This window comes from Arachis stenosperma, chromosome 1 (genome assembly GCF_014773155.1).
Source record: "Arachis stenosperma cultivar V10309 chromosome 1, arast.V10309.gnm1.PFL2, whole genome shotgun sequence".
In the NCBI taxonomy this organism is placed as follows: Eukaryota; Viridiplantae; Streptophyta; class Magnoliopsida; order Fabales; family Fabaceae; genus Arachis; species Arachis stenosperma.
The window spans coordinates 39,435,575-39,454,811 of NC_080377.1; the positions used below are offsets into that span (position 1 = coordinate 39,435,575).

Genomic DNA, 19,237 nt, shown 5'->3' on the forward strand with positions numbered 1-19,237 from the left:
ATCACAACAATGCTTAGTCAAACATTGAGATTTTTCAAGAAATTTAAATATAGGGCATTAACCCAATTGATTGAAAGAGAATTTTTGGTGAAACTTGCTTGAATTCATACTTTGTGAAGCATGTATTGAACTAAGAACACAAGTTTGTGAGACTTGAGCCTATTGATGTGGTTACATTTTATAACCACTTATTTTCTATTCTTGTATGAAATTGTTCTCTTTCTATGATTATGATCCTTGATTTGCTTGATTCTATATGTCCATTTAATTCTTGTATTTATGCATTTGGATGATTGAGGCCATTATTTCATTAGCCTACTTACCCAAATAGCCTACCTTTTACTCTCCATTGTTAGCCAATTTTGAGCCTATGCTTAACCAACTTATTCTCATTTTAGCACATTACAAGCCCAAGGCAGAAAACCAATGAAAAGTCCTTGTTTGGATCTTTGATTAGCCTAGGCTAGTGAGAGTGTTTATTATTCAACGTTGGTAAGGCTTGGGAACATTGGTTGGGATAAAAGGGTGTTTGTGTTTTGTATTTTTATATTGGGAAATTGGTACATACTCATGTATTGATTGAATGTAGAGACCTTATGCATTGATGTTCTTGTGTATAGTTTGAAAGAAAAAAAAGAAAAAAATGAAAAGAAAAAAAAGAAATAGAAGTGAAAATGAGAAAAACAAAAGGATAGAAAAAAAAGAAAAAAAAAAGAGAAAGAAAAAGGAAGAAAAATAATAAAAAGGGGACAAAATGCCCCAAAGCGAAGCTCAATAAAATCAATGCATAAGTGTTGTGAAATAAAAGGGAATACATGAATGTGTGAAAAAAGTGAGAAAAATGGGTAGTTAGAATAGTTTGAACTTGTATAGGTCATTATATAGTTAGGTGGGGAAGTCTATGCTAATCAAAGATTCAAATCCTAGTCCACTTAACCATAAATGATCCTACCTTAACCCTAACCCCAGTACAACCTAAATGAAAGACCTCATGATGAATGTATGCATGCATTGAATAAATGTTGATTGTTAGAAGAAAATCAAATCTTGGAAAGTATGATTAGAAGAGAATTGAGTGGATTAACCCTTAAACACTTGAGTGAATAGAGCGGATACACATCCGGTGAGGGTTCAAAAGTTCAATTACATGTGTTCACCCATATTATTTATATTCTTGCAAGTTTGAACTCTCCTTAATAATTCAATACAATTGTGGTTTGGACTTAACTCCTATTGCCTTAGCTACTATACTTATACATGTCTCTTGGGAATTGACTTGTTTGAACTAAGCACTTCCATTTGCTTTAGATAATTGCACTTAGATATGACTCACATAGTTTAGTTGCATTCAATAAATGTCATACCCCTTAGTTCCTTCTTATTTTAGCATGAGGACATGCTAAGGTTTAAGTGTGGGGAGGTTGATAAACCCCATTTTTAGGGTTTATCTTGTATTGAATTTAGAGTATTTTGATAACCTTTTCTCGCATTTAACCTATGAATTGGCATGGTTTTGTAATCTCTCCCGTATTTGTGCTTAAGTGTAAAAACATGCTTTTTAAGCCTTATTTTGATGAATTCTAGTTCCTCTTTGATTCCATAAGATGCCTTGATATGTTTGCTAGTAATCTCAGGTTGAAATAGGCTAGTCATGGATCAAGGGAGCAAGGAAGAAAGCATGCAAGTGGAGAGAAGCATAAAAGCCAAAGAAATTGATCTCGACCAAGTACGCGCACGCGCACAAGGCGCTCGCGCGCACATTGCAGAATCGGCCAGGGACGCGCACGCGTACCGTGCGCGCACTCGTCGATGATAGCACATGACTTCATTAATGCAACACGTGCCTGGCGATTTGAGAGGATTTCTAAACCCATTTTGGCGCCAATTGCTATGAGAAAGGAATAGAAGGATGAAGGATTAAAGGAAGGCATCATCTAAGTCTAAAAAAAAGGAGATACTTAGGATTAGTTTAGAGTTTTAGAGAGAGAAGCTCTCACTTCTCTCTAGGATTAGGATTAGGGTTTGATTAATCTTTCTTCTTAGATCTAGGTTTAATTCTTGCTTCAATTTACTTCTCTTTCATCAAGTCTTAATCTTCTCCTCTTCCCCTTTCTAGTTATGCACTTTAATAATTGTAATTCTTCATTTTGTTTTGGATAGATTGTTGTTCATTTATTTTCTTTCAATAATGCAATTTGAGGTAATTCATGATAATTGTGATTTCCTTGATTTGTTGTTGTTAATTCTTTGCAATAACTGTTGCTAGATTTCATTCTTGTTGTTGATTTACTATGTTTTCCTTTTATGCCTTCCAAGTGTTTGATGAAATGCTTGGTTGGATTTTAGTGTAGGTTTTGCTCCTCTTGGCTTAGGTAGAGTAATTAGTGACACTTGAGTTGTCTAATTCCTTTGTTGATTGATAATTAGAAATTGCTAATTGATTTGAATGCCTCTAAAGCTAGTTAATCCTCTAGGAGTTAATTAGGACTAGAGGAATCAACTTGATTCATCCACTTGACTTACCTCCATGGTTAGAGGTTAACTAAGTGGGAGCAATGAACAATTCTCATCACAATTGAGGAGGATAACTAGGATAGGACTTCTAGTTCTCATATCTTGCCAAGAGCCTTTTATAGTTGTTAGTTTATTTTCATTACCATTTACTTTTCATGCTACTTATCCAAAACCCCAAAATAACTCATAACCAATAACAAGACACTTTATTGTAATTCCTAGGGAGAACGACCCGAGGTTTGAATACTTCGGTTTATAAATTAGGGGTTTGTTACTTGTGACAAACAATCTTTAGTATGAAAGGGTTATTGTTGGTTTAGAAACTATACTTTACAATGAAATTTTATTAGTGAAATTCTAAACCGTCAAAAATCCGTTCATCACCAGCCTTCAGGAGTTTGAAGCTCGTCACAGTCATTCAATCCCAGAATCCTACTCGGAATACCACAGACAAGGTCAGACTTTCCGGATTCTCGGAATCCTACTCGGAATACCACAGACAAGGTTAGACTTTTCAGATTCCCATGAATGCCGCCATCTATCTAGCTTATACCACGAAGATTCTGTTGGGGAATCTAAGAGATATGCGCCCGGCCTAAGGTAGAACGGAAGTGGTTGTCAGTCACGCGCGTTCATAGGTGAGAATGATGATGAGTGTCACGGATCATCACATTCATCAAGTTGAAGTGCAACGAATATCTTAGAATAGGAATAAAAGAGAATTGAATAGAAAATAATAGTAATTGTATTGAAACTTGAGGTACAGCAGAGCTCCACACCCTTAATCTATGGTGTGTAGAAACTCCACCGTTGAAAATATATAAGTGAAAGGTTCAGGCATGGCCGAGAGGCCAGCCCCCTCCAAAACGTGATCAATAGTCTCTTAAGATGAAGAATAAAACAAAACTGAGACCAAAGATGTCTAATACAATAGTAAACTATCCTATTTATACTAGACTAGCTACTAGGGATTACACGAGTAAGTAATTGATGCATAAATCTACTTCCGGGGCCCACTTGGTGTATGTTTGGGCTGAGCTTGATCTATCCACGAGCTGAGGCTTTTATTGGAGTTGAACGCCAAGTTATAACGTGTTTTGGGCGTTCAACTCCGGGTCGTGACGTGTTTCTGGTGTTCTACTCCAGACAACAACATGGAACTGGCGTTGAGCGCCAGTTTACGTCGTCAATTCCCAAATAAAGTATGGACTATTATATATTGCTGGAAAGCTCTGGATGTCTACTTTCCAACGCTGTTGAGAGCGCGCCATTTAGAGTTCTGTAGCTCTAGAAAATCCATTTTGAGGGCAGAGAGGTCAGATTCCAACAGCATCAGCAGTCCCTTATCAGCCTCCTATCAAAGTTTTGCTCAAGTCCCTCAATTTCAACCAGAAATTACCTGAAATCACAGAAAAACACACAAACTCATAGTAAAGTCCAGAAATATGAATTTAACATAAAAACTAATGAAAACATCCCTAAAAGTAACTAGATCATACTATAAACTACCTAAAAACAATGCCAAAAAGCGTATAAATTATCCGCTCATCGCAACACCAAACTTAAATTGTTGCTTGTCCCCAAGCAACTGAAAATCAATTAGGATAAAAAAAGAAGAGAATATACTATAAATTCCAAAATATCAATAAATATTAATTCTAATTAGATGAGCGGGACTTGTAACTTTTTGCTTCTGAACAGTTTTGGCATCTCACTTTTTCCTTTGAAGTTCAGAATGATTGGCTTCTCTAGGAACTTAGAATTTCGGATAGTGTTATTGACTTTCCAAGTTAAGTATGTTGATTCTTGAACACAGCTACTTATGAGTCTTGGCCGTGGCCCTAAGCACTTTGTTTTCCAGTATTACCACCGGATACATAAATGCCACAGACACATGACTGGGTGAACCTTTTCAGATTGTGACTCAGCTTTGCTAGAGTCCCCAGTTAGAGGTGTCCAGAGCTCTTAAGCACACTCTTTTGCTTTGGATCACGACTTTAACCACTCAGTCTCAAGCTTTTCACTTGGACCTACATGCCACAAGCACATGGTTAGGGACAGCTTGAATTAGCCGCTTAGGCCTGGATTTTATTTCCTTGGGCCCTCCTATCCATTGATGCTCAAAGCCTTGGATCCTTTTTACCCTTGCCTTTTGGTTTTAAGGGCCATTGGCTTTTTCTGCTTGCTTTTTCTTTTTTCTTTTCTATAAATTTTTTTTTCGCCACTTTTTTTTCGCAAGCTTTTTGCTTTTTCACTGCTTTTTCTTGCTTCAAGAATCAATTTTATGATTTTTCAGATCATTAATAACATTTCTCTTTGTTCATCATTCTTTCAAGAGCCAATAATTTTAACATTCATAAACAACAAGATAAAAAATATGCACTGTTTAAGCATTCATTCAGAAAACAAAAAATATTGTCACCACATCAATATAATTAAACTAAACTCAAGGATAATTTCGAAATTCATGTACTTCTTGTTCTTTTGAATTAGGAACATTTTTCATTTAAGAGAGGTGAATGATTTATGGAATTATTCATAACTTTAAGACATAGTTACTAAACACTAATGATCATGAAGTAGAGACACAAAACATAAATGAACACAACATAAAAACCGAAAAGCAGAAAGAAATAAGAACAAGGAATGAATCCACCTTAGTGAGGGTGGCACCTTCTTGAAAAACCAATGGTGTTCTTTGAGCTCCTTTATGTCTCTTCCTTGCTTCTGTTGGATGATCCCTAGTAATTTTGCTGCTCCTATCCTTAGTTGCTCCCAATAATTGTGTGGAGGACAATTTATCCCCTGAGGTATCTTAGGGATCTCTTGATTTGCAATCAAATGTTCTACCACTGAGCTATAAACCCTTTAGATGAGTCTTTCCATCTCCCATGACTCAGAGGTGGAAGCTTTTGTCTTCCCTTTTCTCTCTCCTTTTTTTTTTGATGTTTCTCTGGCCTTAGGTGCCATCAATGGTTATGAAAAAAAAAAGCTATGCTTTTACCACACCAAACTTAGAAAATTGCTCGCCCTCGAGCAAGAGAAGGAAGAAAAGATGAAGAATAAGAAGAAGATATGGAGGAGATGGAGGGATGTGTGTATTCGGCTATATGGGTGGGATTAGGTGGGAAAGATATTTTGAATTTTGAAGGTAGGTGGGGTGTGTGGGGAAGAGTGGATGGATGTGAGTGGTGAATGGAAAACAGAAGGGATGACCATGAATAGAGAGAAAGAAGGCGAGGTAGGTGAGGATCCTGTGAGGTCCACAGATCCTGAGATGATCCTGTGGGGTCCACAGATCCTGAGGTGTCAAGGATTTACATCCCTGCACCAATTAGGCATGTAAAATGCCTTTGCACACCATTCTGGCGTTTAAACGCCGAGATGATGCACACTCTGGGCGTTCAACGCCCATGTGTAGCATGTTTCTGACGTTGAACGCCAGTTCCATGCTTGTTACTGGCGTTCAGCGCCAGCTTTCCTCAAGGCACATTCCTGGCGTTCAAACGCCAGGATGTTGCTTGTTTTTGGCATTCAGCGCCAGATTCATGCTCTGTTCTGGCGTTGAACGCCAGCCAGATGCTCCTTACTAGCGTTGAACGCCAGTATGTCCTCCCTCCAGGGTGTGATTTTTCGTCTGCTATTTTTGATTCTGTTTTTAATTTTTATATTTTTTTCATGACTCCACATGATCATGTACCTAATAAAACACAAAATAACAATAAAATAAAATAAAAATTAGATAAATAAAAATTGGGTCGCCTCCCAACAAGCGCTCTTTTAATGTCATTAGCTTGACAGTGGGCTCTCATGGAGCCACAAAGGTGATCAGGTCAATGTTGTAAAACTCCCAACACCAAACTTAGAGTTTGGATATGGGGTCTTAACACCAAACTTAGTGTTTGGTTGTGGCTTCCCAACACCAAACTTAGAGTTTGACTGTGGGGGCTCTGTTTGACTCTGTACTGAGAGAAGCTCTTCATGCTTACTCTCTTTTGTCATAGAGGGATGGCCATGTGCCTTAAACACAAGGTAGTCCCCATTCAATTGAAGGACTAATTCACCTCTGTTAACATCTATCACAGCTCCTGCTGTGGCTAGGAAAGGTCTTCCAAGGATGATGCATTCATCCTCTTCCTTCCTAGTGTCTAAGATTATGAAATCAACAGGGATGTAAAAGCCTTCAACCTTTACTAACACGTCCTCTACTAATCCATAAGCTTGTCTTAATGACTTGTCTGCCAATTGTAATGAGAACAAGGCAGGTTGTACCTCAATGATCCCCAGCTTCTCCATTACAGAGAGTGGCATAAGATTTATCCCTGATCCCAGATCACATAGAGCTTTTTCAAAGGTCATGGTGCCTATGGTACAAGGTATTGAGAACTTGCCAGGATCTTGTCTCTTTTGAGGTAAAATTTGCTGAATCCAGGTATCTAGTTCACTAATGAGCAAGGGAGGTTCACCTTCCCAAGTCTCATTACCAAACAACTTGGCATTCAGCTTCATGATAGCTCCTAAATATTGAGCAACTTGCTCTCCAGTCACATCTTCATCCTCTTCAGAGGAAGAATAGTCTTCAGAGCTCATGAATGGCAGAAGGAGATTTAATAGAATCTCTATGGTCTCTATATGAGCCTCAGATTCCTTTGGATCCTTAATAGGAAACTCCTTCTTGCTTGAGAGACGTCCCAGGAGGTCTTACTCACTAGGATTTTTGTCCTTCTCCTCCCTTGTGCATTCGGCCATATTGATCACATCAATGGCCTTGCACTCTCCTTTTGGATTCTCTTCTGTATTACTTGGGAGAATACTGGGAGGAGTTTCAATGACTTTCTTACTCAGCTAGCCCACTTGTGCCTCCAGATTTCTGATGGAGGATCTTGTTTCACTCATGAAACTGAAAGTGGCTTTTAACAGATCAGAGACTAAATTTGCTAAATTAGAGGAGCTTTGTTCAGAATTCTTTGTCTGTTGCTGAGAAGATAATGGAAAAGGCTTGTTATTACTGAGCCTATTTCTTCCACCATTATTAAAGCCTTGTTGAGGCTTTTGTTGATCCTTCCATGAGAAATTTGGGTGATTTCTCCATGATGAGTTATATGTGTTTCCATAAGGTTCACCCATGTAATTTACCTCTGCTATTGCAGGGTTCTCAGGATCATAAGCTTCTTCAGAAGCTGCCTCTTTAGTACTGTTAGATGCATTTTGCCATCCATTCAGACTTTGAGAAATCATGTTAACTTGCTGAGTCAACACTTTGTTCTGAGCCAATATGGCATTCAGAGCATCAATTTCAAGAACTCCCTTCCTCTGAGGCATCCTATTATTCATGAAATTCCTCTCAGAAGTGTACATGAATTGGTTATTTGCAACCATGTCAATAAGTTCTTGAGCTTCTGCAGGCGTTTTCTTTAGGTGAATGGATCCACTTGCAGAATAGTCCAGTGACATTTTTGAAAACTCAGATAGACCATAATAGAATATATCTAATATGGTCCATTCTGAAAACATATCAGATGGACACCTTTTGGTCAGCTGCTTGTATCTTTCCCAAGCTTCATAGAGGGATTCACCATCTTTTTGCTTGAAGGTTTGAACATCCACTCTAAGCTTGCTCAGCTTTTGAGGAGGAAAGAATTTATCCAAGAAGGCAGTGACCAGATTTTCCCAGGAGTCCAGGCTATCCTTAGGTTGTGAATCCAACCATATTCTAGCTCTGTCTCTTACAGCAAAAGGGAAAAGCATGAGCCTGTAGACTTCAGGATCTACTCCATTCGTCTTTACAGTCTCACAAATCTGCAAGAACTCAGTTAAAAACTGATAAAGATCTTCAGATGGAAGTCCATGAAACTTGCAGTTTTGTTGCATTAAAGCAACTAGCTGAGGTTTCAGCTCAAAGTTGTTTGATCCAATGGCAGGAATAGAGATGCTTCTTCCATCAAACTTGGACGTGGGTTTAGTAAAGTCACCAAGCATCCTCCTTGCATTATTATTATTTTCGGCTGCCATCTCCTTCTCTTGTTCTAATATTTCTGAAAGGTTACCTTTAGATTGTTGTAATTTAGCTTCTCTTAGTTTTCTCTTCAGAGTCCTTTCAGGTTCGGGATCAATTTCAACAAGAGTGCCTTTTTCCTTGTTCCTGCTCATATGAAAGATAAGAAAACAAGAAAAGAAGAGGAATCCTCTATGTCACAGTATAGAGATTCCTTTATGTTAGTAGAAAAAGAAAGAGGAGAAGAGTGAAGAAGAATGGGTTCGGATTTTCAGATGAAGAGAGGTGAAGAGAAGTGTTAGTAAATAAATAATTAAATAGAAGAAGAGGGGAGAGGGAGAATTCAAAAATTAATTTTTGAAAAGGGGTTAGTAATTTCGAAAATTAAAGATAAGATGTAATTAAAATTAAAATTTAAAACAAAAAGAATTTTTGAAAAAGGGATGAGATATTTTAAAAAATTAAAGAGGAAAAAGTAGTTAGGTGGTTTTGAGAAAGATAAAAAACAAACAAAAAATCAAATAGTTAGTTGAAAAAGATATCAAAATCAAATTTGAAAGGATTAGAAGATAAGAAGTTAGATAAGATATTTTGAAATCAAATTTTGAAAAGATAAAATTTTTGAAAAAGATATGATAAAAGATAAAAAGATTTAATTCAAAAATTTGAAATTACTTACTTCACTAACAAGAAACTACAAGATAAGATTCTAGAACTTAAAGATTGAACCTTTCTTAACAAGAAAGTAAAAAACTTTAAATTTTTGAATCAATCACATTAATTGTTAGTGAATTTTTGAAAAATATGATATAAAGATAAGAAAAAGATTTTGAAAATATTTTGAAAAAGATTTTTGAAATTTTCGAAAAATAGAAAAAAAATGAAAAAGATATAATTTTTGAAAAAGATTTTGAAAAGATAAGATTTTTAAAATTGAAAATTTGACTTGACTTGTAAGAAACAACTAATTTTGAAAATTTTTGACTAAGTCAACTCAAATTTTCGAAAATTATGAGAAAAATAAGGAAAATATATATTTTTTTATTTTTGAATATTTTAATTATGAGAGAGAAAAACACAATTATGACCCAAAACATAAAAATTTTGGATCAAAACACATGATTCATGCAAGAACACTATGAATGTCAAGATGAACACCAAGAACACTTTGAAGATCATGATGAACATCAAGAACATATTTTTGAAAAATTTTAATACAAAGAAAACATGCAAGACACCAAACTTAGAAATTTTTAATGCATGGACTCTAACAAACGAAAAATGCATATGAAAAACAACAAACAACACAAAACAAGAAATCATCAAGATCAAACAAGAAGACTTGTCAAGAACAACTTGAAGATCATGAAGAACACTATGAATGTATGGAATTTTCGAAAATGCAAGTAAAATTTTTAAAACATGCAATTGACACCAAACTTAAAAGTTGACTCAAGACTCAAACAAGAAACACAAAATATTTTTTATTTTTATGATTTTATGAATTTTTTGGATTTTTATTAATTTTTTTCGAAAATATTTTTGGAAAAACGAAAAAGAAAAGAAAATTTTGAAAAAGATTTTTGAAAAATTTTGAAAAGAAAATTACCTAATCTGAGCAACAAGATGAACCGTCAGTTGTCCATACTCGAACAATCCTCGGCAACGGCGCCAAAAACTTGGTGGACGAAATTGTGATCTATTATTTTTCCCATGATGTTGGCAGCTATAATTAAATACCCCAAAGAGATCATGGTATGATGAATTGGGATCTTAATAATCCCTGGTAATGGCACCAACAGCTTAGTGTTGTTGTTGGACCAAAAGAGTTACAGGCACTGTTAGAGAATCTCACAACTCCGTTCAACTAACCAGCAAGTGCACTGGGTCGTCCAAGTAATACCTTACGTGAGTAAGGGTCGATCCCATGGAGATTGTTGGTATGAAGCAAGCTATGGTCACCTTGTAAATCTCAGTTAGGCAGATTAAATGGTTTATGATAAGTTCGAAAATAAATAATAAACAAAAAATAAAATTAGTAAATAGTTACTCATATAATTCCATGGTGGGAATTTCAGATAGGCATATGGAGATGCTGTGCTCCTCTCGAATCTCTACTTTCTTATTACATTCATCTAATCCTTCTTACTCCTTTCCATGGCAAGATGTATGTAGGGCATCACCGTTGTCAATGGCTACATCCCATCCTCTCAGTGAAAATGGTCCTATGCTCTGTCACAGCACGGCTAATCATCTGTCGGTTCTCAATCAGGTTGGAATAGAATCCCTTGATTCTTTTGTGTTTGTCACTAACGCCCAGCCTTCAGGAGTTTGAAGCTCGTCACAGTCATTCAATCCTAGAATCCTACTCGGAATACCACAGACAAGGTCAGACTTTCCGGATTCCCGGAATCCTACTCGGAATACCACAGACAAGGTTAGATTTCCGGATTCCCATGAATGCCGCCATCTATCTAGCTTATACCACGAAGATTCTGTTGGGGAATCTAAGAGATATGCGCCCGGCGTAAGGTGGAACGGAAGTGGTTGTCAGTCACGCGCGTTCATAGGTGAGAATGATGATGAGTGTCACGGATCATCACATTCATCAAGTTGAAGTGCAACGAATATCTTAGAATAGGAATAAAAGAGAATTGAATAGAAAATAATAGTAATTGTATTGAAACTTGAGGTACAGCAGAGCTCCACACCCTTAATCTATGGTGTGTAGAAACTCCACCGTTGAAAATACATAAGTGAAAGGTTCAGGCATGGCCGAGAGGCCAGGCCCCCCCTCCCCCCAAAACGTGATCAATAGTCTCTTAAGATGAAGAATAAAACAAAACTGAGACCAAAGATGTCTAATACAATAGTAAACTATCCTATTTATACTAGACTAGCTACTAGGGATTACATGAGTAAGTAATTGATGCATAAATCCACTTCCGGGGCCCACTTGGTATATGTTTGGGCTGAGCTTGATCTATTCACGAGCTGAGGCTTTTATTGGAGTTGAACGCCAAGTTATAACATGTTTTGGGCGTTCAACTCCGGGTCGTGACGTGTTTCTGGCGTTCTACTCCAGACAGCAGCATGGAACTGGCGTTGAGCGCCAGGTTACGTCGTCAATTCCCGAATAAAGTATGGACTATTATATATTGTTGGAAAGCTCTGAATGTCTACTTTCCAACGCCGTTAAGAGCACGCCATTTGGAGTTCTGTAGCTCCAGAAAATCCATTTCGAGTGCAGGGAGGTCAGATTCCAACAGCATCAGCAGTCCCTTGTCAGCCTCCTATCAGAGTTTTGCTCAAGTCCCTCAATTTCAGCCAGAAATTACCTGAAATCACAGAAAAACAACAAACTCATAGTAAAGTCCAGAAATGTGAATTTAACATAAAAACTAATGAAAACATCCCTAAAAGTAACTAGATCATACTAAAAACTACCTAAAAATAATGCCAAAAAGCGTATAAATTATCCGCTCATCACTGCCTCATATAAGCAAATTGCTCCTCCATATATACTCTCATGCTTCACAATTCATCCATCAAATCTCGCAATTTTAGTGAAGGAGAGGGTGGTGATGGGGGTTCCTGTGATTGTGCTTGCACCTCAGGGTCTTGTGGTTGTCCTTGGATCTGAGGTTCTTAGGCATCCGGATCTCTTCCCATTTGTTTTAGAGTGCTGTCATCAATCTTGGCTACATTACTCAAGACGACACTTTTCTCTTCACTCATGTCAATTCCAAGCCAGGTGAAAATCTTGGTCCAATGGCAAGCATATCCTAAACCAACACTTGATTTTCCTTTCTTCATTTCAAGCATATGATGAACCATAAAATAAGGCCAGTTTATCTCCTTTCTAGTCACCATAGCCCAAAGCACTAGAATATTTTCGTTAAACAAGATTCCATGGTTATGTTTTCTTGGAATCAACATGTATGAAAACAAATACATTAATATACGCTGCTCATTACCCAACCCACTGCAACTTATATTACCTCTAGCATCTATATGTGGATTCTCATACTGTAGACTTTGCAAACTAATGAGCGGATAATTTATACACTTTTTGGCATTGTTTTTAGTATGTTTTTAGTAGGATTTAGTTAGTTTTTAGTATATTTTTATTAGTTTTTAGCTAAAATTCACTTTTCTGGACTTTACTATGAGTTTGTGTGTTTTTCTGTGATTTCAGGTATTTTCTGGCTGAAATTGAGGGACCTGAGCAAAAATCTGATTCAGAGACTAAAAAGGACTGCAGATGCTGTTGGATTCTGACCTCCCTGCACTCGAAGTGGATTTTCTGGAGCTACAAAAGCCCAATTGGGGCGCTCTCAACGGCGTTGGAAAGTAGACATCCTGGGCTTTCCAGCAATATATAATAGTCCATACTTTGCCCAAGATTTGATGGCCCAAACCGGCGTTCAAAGTCACCTTCAGATTTCCCGGCGTTAAACGCTGGAACTGGCACCAAAGTGGGAGTTAAACGTCCAAACTGGCACAAAAGCTGGCGTTTAACTCCAAGAAGAGTCTCTACACGAAAATGCTTCAATGCGCAGCCCAAGCACACACCAAGTGGGCCCGGAAGTGGATTTTTATGTCTTTTACTCATCTTTGTAATTCTTAAGCTACTAGTTCTCTATAAATAGGACCTTTTACTATTGTATTTTCATCTTTTGATCTTTGGAATCTTTTGATCACTTTAGATCTCTAGATCATCTTTGGACGTCCTGTTCTTAGATTACTGGGGGCTAGCCTCACGGCCATGCCTAGACCTTGTTCTTATGTATTTTCAACGGTGGAGTTTCTACACACCATAGATTAAGGTGTGGAGCTCTGCTGTACCTCGAGTATTAATGCAATTACTATTGTTCTTCTATTCAATTCAGCTTGTTCTTGTTCCAAGATATCACTTGTTCTTCAACTTGATGAATGTGATGATCCGTGACACTCATCATCATTCTCACCTATGAACGTGTGACTGACAACCACCTCCGTTCTACCTTAGATTGGGTGAATATCTCTTGGATTCTTGATACACGACGCATGGTTGATCGCCTGACAACCGAGCGCTCGCCTGACAACCGAGCCAGCCATTCCGTGAGATCAGAGTCTTCGTGGTATAGGCTAGAACTGATGGCGGCATTCAAGAGAATCCGGAAGGTCTAAACCTTGTCTGTGGTATTCTGAGTAGGATTCAATGATTGAATGACTGTGATGTGCTTCAAACTCGCGATTGTGGGGCGTTAGTGACAGACGCAAAAGAATCACTGGATTCTATTCCGACATGATCGAGAACCGACAGCTGGATAGCCATGCCGTGACAGGGTGCGTTGAACATTTCCACTGAGAGGATGGGAGGTAGCCACTGACAACGGTGAAACCCTTGCATAAGCTTGCCATGGAAAGGAGTAAGAAGGATTGGATGAAGACAGTAGGAAAGCAGAGAGACGGAAGGGACAAAGCATCTCCATTCGCTTATCTGAAGTTCTCACCAATGAATTGCATAAGTATCTCTATCTTTATCTTTATGTTTTATTCATATATCACCCATAACCATTTGAGTCTGCCTGACTGAGATTTACAAGATGACCATAGCTTGCTTCATACCAACAATCTCCGTGGGATCGACGCTTACTCGCGTAAGGTTTATTACTTGGACGACCCAGTGCACTTGCTGGTTAGTTGTGCAAAGTTGTGTTTATGCCATGGTATTGAGCACCAAGTCTTTGGGGCCATTACTAGGGATTATTTGAGTTGTGAAAAGTAGTGATCACAATTTCGCACACCAAGTTTTTGGCGCCGTTGCCGGGGATTGTTTCGAGTATGGACAACCGACGGTTCATCTTGTTGCTTAGATTAGGTATTTTTCAGAGTTCTTAAGAATGAATTCTAGTGTTTCAAGGTGATGTTCTTATCATCACCAAAGCTGATTGATTATCATCAATTTAGCTCTTGAATGCAATGTCCTGCTGAAGCTTGGCTATCCATGTCTAATTCCTTTAGACTGAAGCTTTAGACTAACATTGCATGATTCCTGGGATTCTCATTAAGAATTTTGATATCTTTATTTTACTTCTTCCACTTAATTTTCGAAAAATCCAAAAAAATTATAAAAATAAAAAAAACCAAAAATAATTTATGTTTCTTGTTGAGTCCAGTGTCTCATTTTAAGTTTGGTGTCTTGCATGCATTGTTTATATGATCTTGGTTCTATCTTCAAGTCAATAGTACAGGGAACTGAAGATTCAGTACATGCAGCAGAGGAATTACACAGAAAAAGCTGGGCGTTCAAAATGCCCAGTGAAGAAGGGCAGACTGGCGTTTAAACGCCAGCCAGGGTGCCTGGTTGGGCGTTTAACGCCCAAAAGGGTAGAGCATTGGGCGTTAAACGCCAGAATGTGCACCATTCTGGGCGTTTAACGCCAGGATGGCACAAGAGGGAAGATTCTGTTTTTAATGCAAATTTTTTTCAAGTTTTCAAAGTTTTTCAAAATCAAATCTTTTTCAAATCATATCTTTTCAATCAAATCTTTTTCAAAATCAATTTCTTTCCTTTTTCAAAAATACTTGCTATCAATTAATGATTTGATTCAACATTTCAAGTATGTTGCCTTTTCTGTTGAGAGAGGTTTAATGTTTGAATCATATCTTTTCTTGTTAGGCAAGTCATTAATTTTTAAAATCAAATCTTTTTAAAATTGTTTTTCAAATCATATCTTTTCAATTATATCTTTTTAAAACCATAACTCTTCAATCATATCTTTTTAATCACATCTTTTTCAAAAAGTTTTCAATCAGATCTTCTTTAAAATCTTTTTCAAAATGTTTTTAAAAATCTTTTTTATTAATTTTCGAAAAAAAAAATTTTCTTCCCCTCTTCTCATATCCTTCTATTTATGGAGTACCACTCCTCCTCAATGCACAATTCGAACTCTATCTCACTAAGTTCGAATTCTTCTACCTCTTTCTTCTATTTTTCTATTCCTCTGACACCTCAAGGAATCTCTATACTGTGACATAGAGGATTCCATATTTTCTTGTTCTCTTCTCTTTCATATGAGCAGGAGCAAAGACAAAAGCATTCTTGTTGAGGCTGACCCTGAACCTGAAAGGACCTTGAAGCGAAAGCTAAGAGAATCTAAGGCACAACTCTCTGTAGAGGACATAATAGAAATCTTCAAAGAAGTAGAACCCATGGCAGCTGAAAACAACAACAATGCCAACAATGCAATGAAGGTGCTGGGTGACTTTACTGCACCTACTCCCGATTTCTATGGGAGAAGCATCTCTATCCCTGCCATTGGAGCAAACAACTTTGAGCTTAAGCCTCAATCAGTTTCTCTAATGCAACAGAATTGCAAGTTCCATGGACTTCCATTGGAAGATCCTCATCAGTTCTTAGCTGAATTCTTGCAAATCTGTGACACTGTCAAGACTAATGGGGTTGACCCTGAGGTCTACAGACTTATGCTATTCCCTTTTGCTGTAAGAGACAGAGCTAGGACATGGTTGGACTCAAAACCTAAAGAAAGCCTGAACTCTTGGGAAAAGCTAGTCAATGCCTTCTTGGCAAAGTTCTTTCCACCACAAAAATTGAGTAAGCTTAGAGTGGAAGTCCAAACCTTCAGACAGAAGGAAGGAGAATCCCTCTATGAAGCTTGGGAAAGATACAAACAATTGATCAGAAAATGTCCTTCTGACATGCTTTCTGAATGGAGCATCATAGGTATTTTCTATGATGGTCTCTCTGAACTGTCCAAGATGTCTTTGGATAGCTCTGCTGGAGGATCTGTTCATCTGAAGAAGACGCCTGCAGAAGCTCAAGAACTAATTGAAATGGTTGCAAATAACCAATTCATGTACACTTCGGAAAGGAATCCTGTGAACAATGGGACAAATCAGAAGAAAGGAGTTCTTGAGATTGATACTCTGAATGCCATACTGGCTCAGAACAAAATATTGACTCAGCAAGTCAATTTGATTTCTCAAAGTCTGTCTGGAATGCAAAATGCACCAAACAGTAATAAGGATGCTTCATCTGAAGAAGAAGCTTATGATCCTGAGAACCCTTCAATGGAAGAGGTGAATTACATGGGAGAACCCTATGGAAACACCTATAATTCTTCATGGAAAAATCATCCAAATTTCTCATGGAAGGATCAACAGAGACCTCAACAAGGTTTCAACAACAATAATGGTGGAAGAAACAGGTTTAGCAATGGCAAGCCTTTTCCATCATCTTCTCAGCAACAGACAGAGAATTCTAAGCAGAGCCACTCTGACTTAGCAACCATGGTTTCTGATCTAATCAAAACCACTCAAGGTTTCATGACTGAAACAAGGTCCTCCATTAGGAATTTGGAGGCACAAGTGGGACAGCTGAGTAAGAAAATTACTGAACTCCCTCCTAGTACTCTTCCAAGCAATACAGAAGAAAATCCAAAAGGAGAATGCAAGGCCATCAACATGGCCGAATTTGGAGAGGAGGAAGAGGCAGTGAACGCCACTGAGGAAGACCTCATTGGGCGTGCACTGACCTCCAATGAGTTCCCTAATAAGGAACCATGGGAATCTAAGGCTCACACTGAGACCATAGAGATTCCATTTGATTTACTTCTGCCATTCATGAGCTCTGATGAGTATTCTTCCTCTGAAGAGGATGAATATGTCACTGAAGAGCAAGTTGCTAAATACCTTGGAACAATCATGAAGCTAAATGACAAGTTATTTGGTAATGAGACTTGGGAGAACGAACCTCCTTTGCTCACCAAAGAACTGGATGACTTGTCTAGGCAGAAATTACCTCAAAAGAAACAAGATCCTAGGAAGTTTTCAATACCTTGCACCATAGGCAACATGACCTTCAAGAAGGCTCTGTGTGACTTAGGGTCAAGTGTAAACCTCATGCCTCTCTCTGTAATGGAGAAGCTAGGGATCTCTGAGGTACAAGCTGCAAGAATCTCACTAGAGATGGCAGACAATTCAAGAAAACAAGCTCATGGACTTATAGAGGGTGTTCTGGTAAAGGTTGAAGACCATTACATCCCTACTGATTTCATAGTCCTAGAGACTGGAAAGTGCATGGATGAATCCATCATCCTTGGCAGACCCTTCCTAGCCACAGCAAAGGCTGTGATTGATGTGGACAGAGGAGAATTGATCATTCAAGTGAATGAAGAATCCTTTGTGTTTAAGGCTCAAGGATATCCCTCTGTCTCCATGGAGAGGAAGCATGAAGAGCTTCTCTCAAAACAGAGCCAAACAGAGCCCCCACAGTCAAACTCTAAGTTTGGCGTTGGGAGACCACAACCAAACTCTAAGTTTGGTGTTGAACCCCCACATTCAAACTCTAAGTTTGGTGTTGGAAGGTTCCAACATTGCTCTGAGAATCTGTGAGGCTCCATGAGAGCCCTCTATCAAGCTACTGACATTAAAGAAGCGCTTGTTGGGAGGCAACCCAATGTTATATTTTATCTATTGCTATGTTTTCTGTAGGTTGATGATCATGAGAAGTCACAAAATCAATTGAAAAAGCAAAAACAGAATGAAAAACAGGAAGAAAAATAGCACACCCTGGAGGAAGATCCTGATGGCGTTCAAACGCCAGTAAGGGTAGCAGTTGGGCGTTTAACGCCCAGTCTGGCACCATTCTGGGTGTTTAACGCCAGAAAAGGGCACCAGACTGGCGTTAAACGCCAGAAAAGGGCAAGAAGCTGGCGTTAAACGCCAGAAATGGGCACCAGCCCGGCGTTTAACGCCAGAATTGGCACATAGTGCATTTTTGCACGCCACTTGGTGCAGGGATGCCTTTTCCTTGACATCTCAGGATCTGTGGACCCCACAGGATCCCCACCTACCCCACCACCCTCTCTCTTCTTTACCCATTCACCAATCACCTCTACCACTCTTCCCCAAAAACCCCTCACCTATCAAATCCCACTATTCTCTTCACCACTCACATCCATCCTTCATAAAACCCCACCTACCTCACCATTCAAATTCAAACCACTTTCCCTCCCAAACCCACCCATAATGGCCGAACCCTACCCCTCTCTTCACCCCTATATAAACCCATCTTCACTCCTTCATTTTCACACACCCTAAACACTACTTCTCCCCCCTTTGGCCGAACCATAAAGCCACCTTCATCTCCTCTATTTCTTCTTCTTCTACTCTCTTCTCTCTTCTTTTGCTCGAGGACGAGCAAACCTTTTAAGTTTGGTGTGGTAAAAGCATTGCTTTTTGTTTTTCCATAACCTTATGGCATCCAAGGCCGGAGAAACCTCTAGAAAGAGGAAAGGGAAGGCAAAAGCTTCCACCTCCGAGTCATGGGAGATGGAGAGATTCATCTCAAGGGTGCATCAAGACCACTTCTATGAAGTTGTGGTCATGAAGAAGGCGATCCCTGAGGTCCCTTTCAAACTCAAAAAGGGTCAACTTTGATCAAAGGTTGGACCAAGTCCTCATAGACATTTGTGAAGAGGGCGCTCAATGGAAGAGAGATTCAAGAGGGAAGCCAGTTCAACTGAGAAGGCATGACCTCAAGCCCATCACTAAGAAAAGGATGGAGCAAACAAGAGATCCCTCTCATCATGAAATCCCTGAGATGCCTCAAGGGATGCACTTTCCTCCACAAAACTATTGGGAGCAACTGAACACCTCCCTAGGAGAATTGAGTTCCAACATGGGACAACTAAGGGTGGAGCACCAAGAACATTCCAT

At 38.6% G+C, this 19,237-nt stretch overlaps 1 non-coding gene across 1 annotated transcript; it reads right to left on the reverse strand.

Annotated features, from left to right (window-relative positions):
* Positions 1 to 16,114: 16,114 nt before the first annotated feature.
* Positions 16,115 to 16,222, reverse strand: LOC130949825 (small nucleolar RNA R71). The gene has a single exon (XR_009073469.1). It is a non-coding gene; the product is annotated as a small nucleolar RNA R71 (small nucleolar RNA).
* Positions 16,223 to 19,237: the final 3,015 nt, after the last annotated feature.